Source organism: Pseudophryne corroboree, chromosome 4 (genome assembly GCF_028390025.1).
Source record: "Pseudophryne corroboree isolate aPseCor3 chromosome 4, aPseCor3.hap2, whole genome shotgun sequence".
NCBI lineage: Eukaryota > Metazoa > Chordata > Amphibia > Anura > Myobatrachidae > Pseudophryne > Pseudophryne corroboree.
The window spans coordinates 130533022-130545151 of NC_086447.1; the positions used below are offsets into that span (position 1 = coordinate 130533022).

The 12130-nt window shown below is 45.2% G+C and overlaps 1 long non-coding RNA gene across 2 annotated transcripts in view; it reads left to right on the forward strand.

Annotated features, from left to right (window-relative positions):
* Positions 1-12130, forward strand: part of LOC134909040 (uncharacterized) — a 261137-nt gene that overhangs the window by 160012 nt on the left and 88995 nt on the right. Inside the window, exon 3 of one of the 2 annotated variants that reach the window (XR_010175834.1) lies at positions 10167-10669. The exons of the other annotated variant lie outside the window; for it this stretch is intronic. This is a non-coding gene — a long non-coding RNA (uncharacterized LOC134909040). Of the gene's footprint in view, positions 1-10166; positions 10670-12130 lie in introns of those variants that run through there. 2 annotated transcript variants of the gene reach the window in all.

Consider the following 12130-nt stretch of genomic DNA (forward strand, 5'->3'; position numbering starts at 1 on the left):
TGAGACACAAAAAGATTTCCAAAACTGTGCAATGAATTGTGGACCCCGATCGGAAACAATATCAGTGGGTAACCCATGGAGTCTGAAAACATGGCGGAGGAACAAGACTGCCAATCCCTGGGCAGATGGCAATCGGGGAAGAGCAATGAAATGGGCCATTTTACTAAAACGGTCCACTACCACCCATATGACTCGGCATCCGGCTGACAGAGGGAGGTCCACCACAAAATCCATGGAGATATGAGACCATGGCCTAAGAGGAACATTCAAGGGCATAAGCTGACCGATAGGCAAAGAACGGGGAACTTTATGCTGTGCACAGACCTGACACGAAAAAACAAACTCCTTAATGTCTTTGGAAAGACCAGGCCACCATACTGAGCGGGAGACTAATTCCAAAGTCTTAGCGATTCCCGGATGCCCGGCAACTTTGCTATCATGAAACTCCGTCAAAACAGTTGCTCTCAAAAACTCAGGGACAAAAAGACGACCAGCAGGAGTATTTCCAGGAGCCTGATGTTGAAGCAGCTTTAACTGGGTAAATAAATCCTGTGTGAGGCCTGCCCGAATGACTGAAGACGGAAGTATGGGAGTAACAGGACTGTTGTCTTGAACTGGAAGAAAACTGCGTGACAGGGCATCTGCCTTGGTATTCTTGGAACCTGGCCTGAAGGTGATAATGAATTTGAAACGAGTAAAAAATAAAGCCCAACGAGCCTGCCGGGCATTCAGTCGTTTAGCTGATTCAATGTATTGAAGATTTTTGTGATCAGTCAAAACTGAAATGATATGAGTCGCTCCCTCAAGCCAATGCCTCCACTCCTCGAAAGCCCATTTAATAGCCAGCAATTCCCGGTTACCAACATCGTAGTTGGACTCAGCAGAAGAGAATTTTCTGGACATAAAGGCACAAGGGTGTAATTCAAGGGAATCCGGATCCTTCTGAGATAGGATAGCCCCTACTCCAACCTCTGAGGCATCAACCTCAACAATGAAAGGCAATTCTGGGTTGGGGTGTCTGAGGACAGGGGCTGAGACAAAGGCCTGTTTCAAGGCCTGAAAAGATAGCTCGGCTTCACGTGACCAATTGGTAGGATCCGCTCCCTTCTTAGTCAGTGCCACAATGGGAGCAACTAGGTCAGAGAAAGAGTGAATAAATCTTCTATAGTAGTTCGCAAACCCTAAAAAGCGCTGAATTGCTTTTAAGTTGGTGGGTTGCGCCCAACTAAGGATGGCTTGGAGCTTCTTTGGTTCCATACGGAATCCCCGAGGGGAAATAATGTATCCTAAAAAGGATACCTCCGTGACATGAAATTCACACTTCTCCAGCTTGGCATATAGGTGATTTTCACGTAATTTTTTTAGAACCTGACGCACCTGGGTAACATGTTGTTCTACAGAGTCAGAATAAATCAAAATATCGTCCAAGTAGACTACAACGAATTTTCCAAGAAATTCACGGAGCACATCGTTAATGAGATCCTGGAAAACTGCCGGAGCGTTAGACAGGCCGAATGGCATAACCAGATACTCATAGTGGCCTGACTGAGTACTGAATGCCGTTTTCCACTCATCCCCTGACTTGATTCTGATGAGGTTATATGCTCCTCTCAGGTCAATCTTAGAAAAAATCACAGCCGAACGTAGCTGATCAAAGAGGACAGAGATCAGTGGCAGAGGTTAAGTATTTTTTACTGAGATTTTATTCAAGGCTCTAAAGTCAATGCAGGGTCTGAGTGAACCATCCTTCTTCTCTACGAAGAAGAAGCCTGCACTTAAAGGGGACTTAGATGGCCTGATAAATCCTTTCCCTAGGCTTTCTTTAACATACTCATTCATGGCCACAGTTTCAGGTCCGGACAATGCATACAACCTTCCCTTAGGCAAAGTGGCACCAGGAATCAGCTCAATAGCACAATCATAAGGCCTATGGGGAGGCAGAATATCCGCATTGCCCTTGGAAAAAACATCAACAAAATCCTGGTATTCCACAGGAATGGGTGCGGGAATGGCAGCAGCTATTCTGATGGGAAGCGTAATACATTCCTTATTACAGATGGTACCCCATTGTGAGATCTCCCCCGACTGCCAATCAATGATGGGATTATGAAAGGCCAGCCAAGGGTGACCCAGAACCACTGGAACTGCTGGGCAATGGGTGAGGAAAAACTCAATTTTTTCAGAATGCAGAGCTCCTACCGAGAGTAGAACAGGAGGTGTACAGAGAGAAATAACCCCATTGGACAAGGGACTCCCATCTAAACCATGCATGGTGATACACCTACCCAAGGCTAACTGAGGAATACCTAAGGTCTTGGCCCATGTCAAATCCATAAAGTTCCCTGCAGCTCCACTGTCCACAAAAACAGAGACCGAGGAACAGAGGCTGCCAAAGGAAACTTTAGCTGGGACTAACAGTGAATTATTTGAGGAGATAAGCTGCAGACCAAAGTGAACCCCCTCACAATTCACTTGGTCGAGACGTTTCCCGACTTGTTCGGACAACTACGGGCAAAATGTCCCTTACCTCCACAGTATAAACAAAGACCAGAATTTTGCCTTCTGGTTCTTTCTTCAGAAGACAGTTTGGAGAGACCTATCTGCATAGGCTCCTCTATGTCCACAGGGATGGAAAAAACACAAGGAGTTGACCCGACAGATGCTCCTTTTTCAGCCCTCCGCTCTCTGAGCCGACGATCAATCTTAATAGAGAGCTCCATGAGTTTATCGAGAGTCTCAGGAGCGGGATACTGAAGGAGACTGTCTTTTATAGACTCAGATAAGCCGAGGCGAAACTGACTGCGCAGGGCTGGGTCATTCCATCCACAGTCGTTCGACCAACGGCGAAACTCCGTACAATAAATCTCTGCGGGATTCCTACCCTGTCTGAGAGCACGCAACTGACTCTCGGCGGATGCCTCTCTATCAGGGTCGTCATACAATAGCCCTAAAGACTTTAGAAAGGCGTCTACAGAAAATAAAGCCGGATCGTCTGTCTTTAAACCAAAAGCCCAGGTCTGAGGATCCCCCTGAAGCAGAGAAATAATAATTCCAACCCGCTGAGCCTCCGTACCTGAGGAGACTGGTCTCAAACGAAAATAAAGTTTACAAGACTCTTTAAAATTAAAAAACCGTTTTCTATCCCCAGAAAAACGGTCAGGCAGATGCATTTTTGGTTCAGGAATGACCCTCGGGGAAGTCCGTAACAGATCTTCCTGTGACCTCACCCGAAGAGACAGATCCTGAACCATCTGAGTAAGCTCTTGAATCTGGCTAACTAGAAGCTGGCCAGGATTTGGCCCGACACCGGTGGGATTCATGAGGCCGACAAATCTCCCAACTGAACAAGGGAAAAAATTAACTCCTGTTTAATTTTAAATTTAGTCTGGCCGGTGATAATGTTATGATTCCCGTACTCCAGACCAGAGGAGATCTTATGGCAGAGGTCTGAGTACTGGAAAGATATACTGGTTGTGGGAGCAGGAGAGCCTAGTAACCCCTGGCGCCCTAACTCTGTTGTCTCGCCCGTGTTATCAGAAATCCCCTGCGAGACTATGGTTGCTTGAGCCCATGGCAGCCGCGTTCGAAGGGCGGATTATGTCTGCCCAACCCCGATGCCCCCTCAGGTCTTAATGGGAGACAAAGGGAAATCCGAGACAGGGTGATAACAAGGGGCCCTCTGACTAAGCAACCAGGCCAGGGGTTACAAGCTAACTAACTAAACCAAAAAGTATGTGCGGACTAGCCGCCAGGGAAAAGGACAACCAAAGATCCACTGATCCGTAACTCCTATCCAGCACCGCTGGATACCAGAGTGGATCAGGGGGAGCGGAATCCTCCGCAAAAGCTCCAGAACACAAAGATACAAAATAATAAACAGTAAGCGGTCAAGCCGCAACACACGGCTACGCCGCGACTCACGAACACCACAGGATGTTAAAGGTGCTCGGTCAGACTCCAGGAACAGATGACAATTTCCGAGTACAGGATCACTGAGGACAGGAACAACCGGATTGAGCAGGACTGGAAACTCTCTGTAACCAACACAGGCAAACAGGAAGCTATCACCGGCGTCTGTGAGAAGTCCAAAGGGTGCTTATAACTGTGAGCTCCCCAATCAGGAGCCAGACTGGGTAATCACAAGTAATGCCGTGCAGCTTGCATGCTGCACGGCCAGCACACCATTGTACAATTAGAAAAGACCCAGCAACGGGGAACGCGGCCCGAACGTGGCGTCCCCGTTGCTAGGGTCTGAGCGGCTCCGTGCGCCCGGCGTCTAGCGTTGCCAGGGAGCCGGCGGCTGTACGCGCACGGCGTCCCTGGTTGCTAGGCGCCGGGCCGCACCGACGAGCGGACCCCAGCGCCTAACAGGTGGCAATGATCTGGTGCGCCACACTGGGTTCGACATTCGCCTCGAGATCAGACGTCAGCTGTTGGAACTTATGGCTGACTGGCCGTTTTTGCCTGATCCTCTGGTCAGACATCGTCCCTCTGCGGTCTTGGCGTGGAGCCTTTAACCCCGGGGCGATTGACCTAGTTCGGAGGCGGGTCAATTCGGTTGTCGGTCGTATCTCCTTCCGTGATCCGACACAGTACTGGTCTGACGGGGTGCATTTGTCGCCGGCTGGCATGCTGATCTTCTTGGAGGACATTATTCACATTCTTAGGCCCCTTTAGGTAGTTTTTCTTGGGTTCCGTTGCGTTAGTCCGTGTTCTACTTTTAGGTCTCTTTAGTTTGTTTTGTTCTGCTTTTTAGGTCCCTTTAGTTAGTCTTTTCGGAGTAGGTGGCGGTGGCAGGTTGGTAACCTGGCAGTTGGCCGGTTTCTGAACGGTTACTTAATTTTAATTATGAGTTCAAGGTTAGTAAGTTTGGGTGTACTTTTAGGTAAATGTTATAGTTTTATAATTAGTTTACGGGCATCGCTTTACCAAGTGGTTCCATATAACTGGTATAAACATATGTGGATGGCGGGGCCGGTGGCCCAATTTTTACCATGTAGGGGCGGAGCGTACCTCCGTCCCTGCAACTGTTGGTGGGCAGGGGTAGTGGCAGAAGGTCGACCCCTGTCCTTGGATTTTTGATTTTCGATGTCTGGGATGGAGGCAGGAGGCCGATCCAGGAACATCTGGGGCAGAAGGCTCCCTCACACATATGTTTTTTATTGCTTGTTTTTTCTGTATTATAACATTGATCACCCATGTTACGTTTATCATGCTTAACCGTTCTTCTCCCCGCCACCTTAGTTAGAGAGGGAAGTCTGCATTTTAGTTTTAGTATTTAATAGGCCTTCCTCTCAGTCAGAAAATAAAAGCTGACCCCTTTCACGCCAATTACAGTTGTTGTGTCTTTATTTTATAAGATAAGTGTGCTTGAGTGGCGCGTGGATGCATCTGACGTGTGAGGTTTAAGACTGCGTAGGGAACATAATGTGACCATAGCAGCATAAACGCACCGTCTGGGCTTCCGCAGCGCCGTTCAATGCATCACCTTGGCTTGGAAGGGGTTAATGTTTTGTGGTGGGAGGAATGTAGAGAGAGGGTCCGAGGGATCAGGTAGAGGGGCTGGCCAGTCATGCATATAGGCTGCTGACATGGTACTTCCTCCCTCTTTTCAGCTCTTCTCGTGACCCGCCCTCCCGCCCTGGGGACTTGGTTTTGTTTTTATTTTATTTTTGTTCTACAGTCGGGTTCATTGTGTCAGCTTTTGGTGGCCGGTTTCTGAACGGTTACTTAATTTTAATTATGAGTTCAAGGTTAGTAAGTTTGGGTGTACTTTTAGGTAAATTTTATAGTTGTATAATTAGTTTACGGGCATCGCTTTACCAAGTGGGTCCATATAACTGGTATAAACATATGTGGATGGCGGGGCCGGTGGCCCAATTTTTACCATGTAGGGGCGGAGCGTACCTCCGTCCCTGCAACTGTTGGTGGGCAGGGGTAGTGGCAGAAGGTCGACCCCTGTCCTTGGATTTTTGATTTTCGATGTCTGGGATGGAGGCAGGAGGCCGATCCAGGAACATCTGGGGCAGAAGGCTCCCTCACACATATGTTTTTTATTGCTTGTTTTTTCTGTATTATAACATTGATCACCCATGTTACGTTTATCATGCTTAACCGTTCTTCTCCCCGCCACCTTAGTTAGAGAGGGAAGTCTGCATTTTAGTTTTAGTATTTAATAGGCCTTCCTCTCAGTCAGAAAATAAAAGCTGACCCCTTTCACGCCAATTACAGTTGTTGTGTCTTTATTTTATAAGATAAGTGTGCTTGAGTGGCGCGTGGATGCATCTGACGTGTGAGGTTTAAGACTGCGTAGGGAACATAATGTGACCATAGCAGCATAAACGCACCGTCTGGGCTTCCGCAGCGCCGTTCAATGCATCACCTTGGCTTGGAAGGGGTTAATGTTTTGTGGTGGGAGGAATGTAGAGAGAGGGTCCGAGGGATCAGGTAGAGGGGCTGGCCAGTCATGCATATAGGCTGCTGACATGGTACTTCCTCCCTCTTTTCAGCTCTTCTCGTGACCCGCCCTTCCGCCCTGGGGACTTGGTTTTGTTTTTATTTTATTTTTGTTCTACAGTCGGGTTCATTGTGTCAGCTTTTGGTGGCCGGTTTCTGAACGGTTACTTAATTTTAATTATGAGTTCAAGGTTAGTAAGTTTGGGTGTACTTTTAGGTAAATTTTATAGTTGTATAATTAGTTTACGGGCATCGCTTTACCAAGTGGGTCCATATAACTGGTATAAACATATGTGGATGGCAGGGCCGGTGGCCCAATTTTTACCATGTAGGGGCGGAGCGTACCTCCGTCCCTGCAACTGTTGGTGGGCAGGGGTAGTGGCAGAAGGTCGACCCCTGTCCTTGGATTTTTGATTTTCGATGTCTGGGATGGTTTTAGTATTTAATAGGCCTTCCTCTCAGTCAGAAAATAAAAGCTGACCCCTTTCACGCCAATTACAGTTGTTGTGTCTTTATTTTATAAGATAAGTGTGCTTGAGTGGCGCGTGGATGCATCTGACGTGTGAGGTTTATAGACTCCCCTGTGTGCCTGGCACCCCAGCCCCATACCTGCCACCAGCATCCATTTATTGGGTGATATCTTTGGAAAGATGGCACTGGAGATCACAAGCACTCTGACACTGTGCCAGCATAATCTGCATCCAGAATATACTCCCCTGTGTGCCAGGCACCCCAACTCCATACCTATCACCAGCAGCCATTTATTGGGTGATATATTTGGAATGATGGCAGTGGAGATCGCAAGCACTCTGACACTGTGCCAGCCCCCCTAGTAAAATCTGCCACCTCAGTGAGCCAGTTGCAGTCCATGACTGGCAGTGACTTACCATTGGAAGGGCTACCTGTCAGTCACAGATGCTACAAGCAGTCCTATTAGGTGCTGTTCTCTCCTTCTGGGACTGCCAGACCGGCCTACAATTATTTCCAGTGGGAAACCACTCTCTGCCTTTCGGGCAGCCATACCCGGCTTCTATGGTCTGCAGCCAATGCAGTCCAGAGAAGCCGGTGTTTTGCGCATGCACAGGGCCCACTGCCAGTTATGTGTATGAATACTAGGTCCATGCACCTGCCAGATCCATTGTGCAGGGGCCGGGACCAGGCTGGGGTAAGCTGGCTGGGTCTCTCCTCTTTAGAGCAAGGGCACCCTGTAAAGGGTATGGTGAGGCAGCACGGATTAAGGGGGCACTACATACAGGCTCCTCAGCTGTTACTACAGCTCTGCCTATTTTATATATATATATATATATATACTGAGATTTCTCTTTTTCTACGTTTAGAAATCACATCACTTTAATCTCTTCCACCATCTTAAATCTTTCTTGTTTCAGAAAGTGGTTTATTTATTGTACTGTTTTCCCAAAAAAAAACATTTTCACAGCTCTGATATCATTATAATCCTTTAATCTGATAATTTACCTACATCTACCCACAATTCATAGTGACCTCATACATCTGGCAATAACTTAGTTTCTATCTGCTAGGGTCTCACATCTATAGCTGCCACCTACTAAATGTTACATCTGCATTAAAAAGTAAAATTTTAAGAATAGTTTTACAGTAAATATTATAGTAGATTTTATGTAAAAGCTTGGCATAAACTCATTTATGGCTTAATACAGTGGTTTCCAAACTTTTTTGAATCATGGCGCCCTAGAATATCAGAATTTTTTTCATGGCACCCCTAGGCCAAAAATTTCTTATTGAGAAATTTAGAAAGAAATATTAAATTAAGTAGATTGTGTTTATATGTCATCCTTAGGCTTAATTGTGTGGTGAGGGACAAGATTTGCTTCTTTTTGTCCCCATATTTTATAACTGACAGCTACTAACACTGGTTTTGCCTATTATATTGACCATAAATAATTTGAATTGGTCCTGGACCACCAATCCAAGGCACCCCTGCAAGTGTCCCGAGGCACCCCAGGGAGCCACGGCACACAGTTTGGGAACCACTGGCTTAATATAATTATGAATGTGAGGTAACATTGTTGTGGCCTTTATTACATTTGGCAGTTGGGTGGACTCTTGGCAATAATAATAGTGAAATGATTCAGGAGTTTACTTTTTACTATCTCAAACAGCTTTTCCTCCTTTGAAAAAGCTGTTTGATACAGTGAAACGCGTCAGCTGTTGACCAGTCCTGCCTCTTACCATCACGTAATCTTGCGGAGTTCACAAAGGAAATATATAAAGGTGTCTGGATCAGTCATCCGGATTCCCTAGCAATTATAGTTCACATCTCAGGGGGATGCAAGTGCTGCCATTGTGCTTCTTCACTAAGTAAGCAGTATTGTAGGTAAAAACTAAAAGCTTCATTTTTAAGTGGGACAAGGTTGGGCCTTTCATGCGTGATATTTTTCCTCTTTGAACACCTAAATCCACTTCTAGTTTGAAGAGGTCTTTCTCAGTAACAAAATGTTGGTCTATACTCTATTGTGGGCAGGGACAGGCCATCCTGGTGCATCATTGGGACAAGTCATCTAGTGTGCATCAAATATAGGACCTGTTTATATATTACAAAAAGGTATTATCACATTTCATTTTTGTCTATTTACCTAGGTATTTATATTTTTTAAACTTGCATATAGAATATTGCTGGGTCACTATTAGTGACTCTTATTAAATCATGGTAACTTATCAGTTTATCAGCTCTACTAGGGAGCCCCCTTATTTCCTTCTCATTTCCTTTTCTTTCTTCCCTTTCTTTTGCCCGTATTTAGTATCGCGGACCATGCGGCATTAGTATTCAGCATCTCTGACCCATAGGTTAACCGCATTAAAGAGCAGACATGTTCCACGTAATTAGCATTTATATCACTACCTCAACAATTTATTGTTTATACAGGATACTGGATGATCATTAATAAGCGAGATACTGTATTATCACTGATTTAGATCAATCATTTCTAATGTAAGGCTATTTCTCAGCCCTATTAGGGAGCCTTTTTGTCCGGTTTTAGGACCACTGACCCTGCAGCAATAGTGACTATTATATTTGACCAGTAGAGGCACCCTACTATATCTTATACATGCGCCATATAATCAGCATTCCTTGAATCACTAGTTAATTAATTAAAAAATATACACACAACATTGCTTGATCACCTGTAGCAATTCATATCTAATCATTACAAATTAATGGCTATTTAGTTTTCTTTGCTCGGACCTAGGACCGCAGATTGTGTAGTAACAGTTTATTAAATAATCACCTATTCTATCAGCCTATTTGGTTTGGACAATACTGTGTGACTATAAATAGTGGCTTAGATACAATTACCACTAGTCCTATTAGTAAGTTATCCCTGTCCGGGCTTCATACTGCAAACTGTCAAAAACCAATAAGCCAGGTATACAATAGGGACGACCCGCACTCATCGGTCTAAAAGGTTAATCACTTCAGCAAGCAACATTATTTATTTATATGGTCTAATCATGCTGCTCTTATTACCTTCATTATTATTTTCATTATTTCTCATTAGGTTTGCAATATTAGACTAATCACCTGCATTCACCTAATTCAGCTTTGCATCATGCTGCATATGATTCATTATCCGGTCAATAAGAACTTTACTTTGGTTGTGTTTTAAAACTCTTTTTTTCTTTATTTTATTTGTTCACATGGATAACTGCTTCTCCTGTCAATCAACAAGTGATTCAGTGTTAATCTACCCGGAGTATTCAAGCCGTAAAACCTCAGCTGGCAATCAAAGGACTCATACACCTCCTCCTTTCTGATTGGAAGATACTGATTTAACCTCTCCTTAAAAACCTGCTGGGATCAAGACCACAACAGGAAGTGATCAAGCCCGGCGGACGGGTGAAACGCGTTTTCCGACATCACCTCTGTCCTTTTGGCTGACCGGAACCACGGACGTTATCTGGCATTTGCCTGTGCCCTCCGTCTCCCCTGACTCTCACTTATCGCAACTGACTGCAGCAGCTGACGTCTGACGGCGGCTGTTATCCGACAGGACACCATCAGACCGGCGGCTCCTGAACTCCCCCATCATTTGAGATGTCCGGGGCGCTTAGCAGACTGACAGCACCTTTTTGAAAGGAGACGGATGTCAAGACTTTAGAAGGGGCTAATCTACCCCTACATTTGGCGCGGGTAATATCAACTCTCTATTCTTACCTATCTACAACAATTTGACTGCATAGTTCATATTGGGAGTTACAGGCCCGCAGTAGCTTAATATGTTTTTTCATTTGCTCTTGTGAGCATTTACTACTATCACTCTGGTATTATACATTTTATATACTAGACGGACTTTGTGCTAATAGGTTCTTGTCTGCCTTAGCAGTTACATCAATACCTGCAATCAGTGCCAGATTAAGGTCCACTTGGGCCTGGAGCTGAAATTTATGAAGGGCCTATTGTGTGCTGCCGCAGGGGGTGTGACCAGCACACCAAGAGTGTGACTAGTGATGTGGGGGTGTAACTAGTGTTGTGGAGGTGTGGTCTGCACAGGGGTTGTGGCCTGTACATATGGTGTGACTAGCGCCTTTCAAAAATCTCCATTTCAATTCAAGTAAAAACTGTGCTCTTCACTTACAATGAATACAACTTTACTTGAATTGAAATCTCCATTTCAATTCAAGTAAAAACTGTGCTCTCCATTTCAATTCAAGTAAAAACTGTGCTCTCCGTTTCAATTCAAGTAAAAACTGTGCTCTCCATTTCAATTCAAGTAAAAACTGTGCTCTTCACTTACATGAACATTGCAATGTGAGAGTCTATGAATGAACAAACCACTTGTTAATGTGACTGTAATACAGATGTAGCCATGCTCATCGTGGCTACATCTGCGCCAAACGAGCACTCTCGGCGCAGCTAGTCCAGAACTTGACAGTACAAGGTCCTTCCAACGTGTCATACTCTGCTTGTTCATACCGATCTTATACCTGCCCCCTTCTTTGCAGCTCTTTGTGTGGCAGCAAACCCCTCCTGACTGTTATTTATTTATTACCAGTTATTTATATAGCGCACACATATTCCGCAGTGCTTTACAGAGAATATTCAGCTATTCACATCAGTCCCTGCCCCAATGGAGCTTACACTCTATATTCCCTACCACATGTACACACAGACACATTCACTCTAGGGTTACTTTTTGTTGGGAGCCAATTAACCTATCAGTATATTTTTAGATTGTGGTAAGTAACCGGACCACCCGGAGGAAACCCACACAAGTATTGGTAGAATATACAAACTCCACACAGTTAGAGCCATGGTGGGAATCAAATCCATGATTTTAGTGCTGTGAGGCAGTAATGCTAACCATTACACCATCCGTGCTGACTACAGCAGTGTGGCTCTCTGTGTCATTTACAATGAGTGGGGTATATATTGGAAGCGCACAGGCAACAGAATAACCCCTATAAATCCTGGTGTCCTGTGTCTGCAATAGCGGTGAAACATCAGCAGGGCTATGTATGGCAATCATAGAAACAAACACCTTGAAACATAGTAACTACCGACAGAAACAAAATAGCAACATAGTGGTGTGCAGTCCTACAAAGGAAGATAATGTACAGTAAATTTCCACAGCACAGAGGCTGTCAGCAGTGGCGTGCGGTGAGGTCAGTGGCTGGTGAGGCACTGCAGCCATAA